Here is a 5665-nt window from a genome sequence, read left to right as displayed (position 1 = left end):
GTGGTGAAGTAATTACAATTTAGCAATTAAACACTGGAGTGATAGATGTGAAGAAGATGAATGTGCAAGTAGAGTTACTGGAGTGCAAAGGAGCAAAATAAATCAAATAAATAACAGTATGGGGATGAGGTAGTTGGATGGGCTATTTACAGATGGGCTATGTACAGGTGCAGTGATCTGTGAGCTGCTCTGACAGCTGGTGCTTAAAGCTAGTGAGGGATATATGAGTCTCCAGCTTCAGTGATTTTTGCAGTTCGTTCCAGTCATTGGCAGCAGAGAACTGTAAGGAAAGGAGGCCAAAGGAGAAATTGGCTTTGGGGGTGACCAGTGAAATATACCTGCAGGAGCGCGCACTACAGGTGGGTGCTGCTATGGTGACCAGTGAGTGTTTGATTCATTAAGTCAAAATGTGATTGGTTGATTCCACCATCACTCCAACATTTTTATTTAACTAGGCAAGTCAGTTAAGAACATATTCTTATTTACAATGATGGCCTACCGGGGAACAGTGGGTTAACTGCCTTATTCAGGGGTAGAATAACAGATTTTTACGTTGTCGGCTCAGGGATTCGATCTAGCAACCTTTCAATTACTGGTCCAACGCTCTAACCACCTGGCTACCTGCAGCCCCAACATTTTGCTGTAGAACAGTTGAATGGCAGATGCCTTTATCTAGCTTCTAATGACCTAGCCAATGGCTGACTTAGCTAGCTAGATTTATCTCCCCAGAGACGAGCAAAGAAAAATCTTCATTGGATTTTTTTCTCTTCAGTGTTAACCCTTTTCTTTCCAACAAAAACTGAAGAGATTAAATCAGAACATTGAAAATAATATTATTATATTATTATGATCATTATTTTATAAATCCTTAGCCCTTCTCTGAAGTCGTAGAATGCGCATTGTTCCCCACTGTGTTTCCGTTAGTAATAATTTGTAGTGGCTCTATTTTCCCTCAGCATGCATGTTGTTCTGAAATATGAACACAGAAATACTGGACATTTTGAACTCTTAAAATGGTGGTGATTTGACAAAATTACAATGGTGGTCTTGAATTTAACCCATTTTTCTGGTCTTGGGTCTTGACTCGGTCTCGATTTGCTCCAGTCTTGGTCTTGAACTGGTCTCGCTTTAGGTGGTCTCGAACACAACACTGCCTTCTTCTGCAACCTCTGTACTGGACTGAACACGGGGGGCTGAGAGTGGAGTAGAGGAGGAGGCCTCTGGGAATGTTCACACGGGGCCAGGCAGAGGTATAAACCCCCACACACATAAACACAGACGGGGGAGCTGAAAGCTGTGTTTGTGTGGAAACACTGTGGGATTTACTATTGACACATACACATATAAAACTATCAGTCTTCTCACACTACAGGCAAAAATGAACCTTATCATTGAATGGGGAGGAGAGGGAAATAAAGGGAAATAGAGGGGAGGAGAGGGGGGCAGAGGTGAGTGTTTTAGTGCCTCCCCTACTGAGGGGGGGCCAGTTAACCCTGTGGATCTGGGAACCCAATTTGTCCATCAAGAATGGGGGAGTTGCACGTGAAGCGTTCAACTAAACAACAATGGGGATGTCTCGCAGCAGAAAGTGGGAACCTCTCTCTCAGATACCCCACTATACTATTTCCTCTTACCACTGACACACAGCCATACTACAAACCGAGCTAACACGTGACTGTAGCCAGAGGCGCAACTTTCACTGGGGACGGGGGCGACATGACCCCCCTCCACATTCTGAAATTGCATTTTTCGGCTCCCCCAGTTTTATCATTGCACTGTAATACAAAACATGGCAGCGGTGTGCTTTAGGACCATGCATGGTCCTAAAGCACACCGCTGCCATGTTTTGTATTACAGTGCAATGATAAAACTGGGGGAGCCGAAAAATGCAATTTCAGAATGTGGAGGGGGGTCATGAGAGGTTGGGTGTCAGTTTGCTGAATTTAGGACGCACAGAGGAGCATGTGGACAGGCTGTGTGAAGGCAAAGCTGCTGAAAGGCTGGTGAATAGGACTAGCACTAGAAATTAACAGAGGCAGCTGCTGTCTGTGTTGCGCTTTTTCTCAGATTTGTAAAAGCAAGCAGAGCAGAAACTCGCTACTCTTTAGTTGACTGATCTAGCTGGCAACGCAACTGCTGTTTGACAGAAACAATTTATATATATTCCCAGTGCTGAGCTAGTAGTGTAACGTTAGCTAATGTTTCATCCCGTCTCGATGAAGTGAATGAACTACTAGCCGCTAGTTGGCCAGCTAGTAGCTACAGTGGCCAATTCAACTCTAGCTATCTACACAACCGAACAAAAGTTTTAGAAAACCTGCTCATTCAAGGGTTTTTCTTTATTTTTACTATTTTCTACATTGTAGAATAATAGTGAAGACATCAAAACTATGAAATACACATATGGAATCATGTAGTAACTAGGGATGCACCAATATTACATTTCTGGCAAATACCGATATACAATATTTTCCTTGCCAAAAATCCTGATACAGATAACCTATATTTAACATTTTAGCAGCCTTTTAAGCATTCTAGTACAGTTAAATAGTTTAAACACACACCAAAATGTTTATTTTGGCATTTATGGATGTCTCCATTGCCAGTAAAACATAATCAAAACCTATTTCATTCACTTACTTGCTGTACTGTTTCGTTGTTCATTTGTTCAGTTGTTTCATTCTCAACCAGGATTTCATCATACATGTCAAACAGTGAAGTTTCAGCTTTGTCTGTCCGTGGCCTATTCTGTCGTGGGTCCTCTTCGATTCGCACTGTCACTGTGTCCGTTTCCATCTTGTCCAGCCGTGTCTGTAAAATATCACGTAAACCCTGTTTCTTGTCTGCATCGAAGTAGCAGTCCTTGTACCTAGCATCGAGCATGGTGGCGACACAGTAAAGAGGCTTAGAGAGAATGCCACCCAATCGCTTGTTCAAAGCCACAAGTAGAGCACCTTTGCCAGTTTTATTGAGCAGGTGTTTCAATGCCATGACAGAGGGCATCACGTCTGCCACAGATGCAGTTGATGAGCTTATTTCTCAAGTCAGTTGTTTGAATGGAGCTAGGAGTGTGTTCATGTTTCCAAGTTCCAAACATGTTCCCAAATGTCATTGAAATGGCACTAGCGGTATGAGAACCACCACATTCTTGACCAACGCAATACGGCTTTCATCATGTAGGACATTCTTGTCAACCCGCTGTGCTATCAGACTCATATTCATGGGGCTGACATCGCTGGTCCAAATGTCAGTCGTGAAGCTAATAGCAGTGATGCAAGTAGCTCATGGATGTGCGTTACAACAATACTGTGTAACTTCGGTAGGGCAACATCTGAAAAATAGCACCAACTTGGTAGTGTGTACCGGGGTTCGAAGTGCTTGACCAGTTGGCGAAAGCCAACATCATCCACGACAGATTGTCAAGGGCAATGAATCTCACTATCTTGGCGTTAATGGATTTCGCCTTTGAGTTGTCTCGCTGAAATTTTCTTACTCTTTCAAATGACTGCTCGACTTGAACTTGTTAGATTGTTGGAAGTGTGCGCTTAGTTTTCGTCTGCTTTTGTTCTAACTATTCTGGGGTTGATGCACCTTCAAATCAGTAATTAGGTTTGTGGTATTAAAAGATTTCACCTTCTCCCCTCTGGAAATAATAACAGCACAAATGTTGCATATGGCCTTTCTGTTATCTTCCTTTGAAACTTTAAAATAGATCCACACAGCAGACATTGTGGGCTAGGTTAGGAATGCTATGTTTTTCGTGGCATCATTACCTCCTCTACTTACGTTACATCGTTATCGGTATGCAAGTCAGCTTTGACATCAGTTTTGCACATTGCCGTTAAACTAGAAATCGGGCTGATGGCGATGTTGGCATTTTTAGCTAATATCGGCTGATTCTGATATGCTTACTGATGAATCGTAGATCCCTAGTAGTAACCAAAAAAGTGTTAACCAAATCAAAATATATATATATTCTTCAAATAGCCACCCTTTGCCTTGATGACAGCTTTTTTGGTTACTACATGAATCCATGTGTTATTTCATAGTTTTATGTCTTCACTACTATTCTATAATGTAAAAAATGAAGTAAAACCCTTGAATGAGTAGGTGTTCTCAAGCTTTTGACCGGTAGTGTATCTGTCAGGTAGCAGAATCTACCAGCTGTTGTGTGTATGGAAATATTTTCAAATCAAATCAAAGTTTGTCACGTACGCTGAATACACGTGCAGCTGTAGAATCTTTTGAGGATCTGGGTTATAGTAAAATTCCTTAAAATGCCTTAAAATGCCGTAATACTTACAAGCGCTTACCAACAGCTGTTGAGAAGCCTTTTGGTCCTAGACTTGCTGCTTGCTATGCGATAGTAGACAGAACAGTCTATGACTGGGGTGGCTGGGGTCTTTGACAATTTTTAGGGCCTTCCTCTGACACCGCCTGTTGTAGAGGTCCTGATGGCAGACAGCTTAGCCCCAGTGATGTACTGGGCCGTACGCACTACCCTCTGTTGCGGTTGGAGGCCGAGCAGTTGTCATACCAGGGCAGTGATGCAACCAATGCTCTCGATGTTGCAGCTGTAGAACCTTTTGAGGATCTGAGGACCCATTCCAAATCTTTTTAGTTTCCCGAGGGGGAATAGGCTTTGTCGTGCCTTCTTCAAGACTGTCTTGGTGTGTTTGGACCATTCTAGTTTGTTGGTGATGTGGACACCAAGGAACTTGAAGCTCTCGACCTACTCCACTACAGCCCCGTCGATGAGAAATGGGGCGTTCTCGGTCCTCCTTTTCCTCGAGTCCACAATCATCTCCTTTGTCTTGGTTACGTTGAGGGATAGGTTGTTATTCTGGCACCACTCGGCCAGGTCTCTGACCTCCTCCCTATAGGCTATCTCGTCGTTGTCGGTGATCAGGCCTACCACTGTTGTGTCGTCTGCAAACTTGATGATGGTGTTGGAGTTGTGCCTGGCCACGCAGTTGTGGGTGAACAGGGAGTACAGGAGGGGACTGAGCATGCACCCATGAGGGGTTCCAGTGTTGAGGATCAGCGTGGCAGAAGTGTTGCTACCTACCCTCACCACCTGGGAGCAGCCCATCAGGAAGTCCAGGATCCAGTTGCAGAGGGAGGTGTTTACTCCCAGGATCCTTAGCTTAGTGATGAGCTTTGAGGGTACTATGGTGTTAAACGCTGCTGTAGTCAATGAATAGCATTCTCACGTAGGTGTTCCATTTGTCCAGGTGGGAAAGGGAAGTGTGGGATGCAATAGAGATTGCATCATCTGTGAATCTGTTTGGACGTTATACAAATTGTAGTGGGCCTAGGGTTTCTGGGATAATGGTGTTAATGTGAGCCATTACCAGACTTTCAAAGCACTTCATGGCTAAGGACATGAGTGCTACGGCTCTGTAGTCATTTAGGCAGGTTGCCTTAGTGTTCTTGAGCACAGGGACTATGGTGGTCTGCTTGAAACATGTTGGTATTACAGACTCAATCAGGGAAATTTAGAAAATTTCAGAGAAGAAACCTGTCAGTTGGTCAGCACATGCCCGGAGAACACGTCCTGGTTATCCGTCTGGCCCTGCGGCCTTGTGAATGTTGACCTGTTTAAAGGTCTTACTCACTTCAGCTGCGGAGAGCGTGATCACACAGTTGTCCGGAATAGCTGATG

Source organism: Oncorhynchus mykiss, chromosome 17, assembly GCF_013265735.2.
Source record: "Oncorhynchus mykiss isolate Arlee chromosome 17, USDA_OmykA_1.1, whole genome shotgun sequence".
NCBI classification, from domain to species: domain Eukaryota; kingdom Metazoa; phylum Chordata; class Actinopteri; order Salmoniformes; family Salmonidae; genus Oncorhynchus; species Oncorhynchus mykiss.
The sequence above is the reverse complement of the archived record's forward strand: the minus strand, read 5'-3'. Positions refer to the sequence as shown.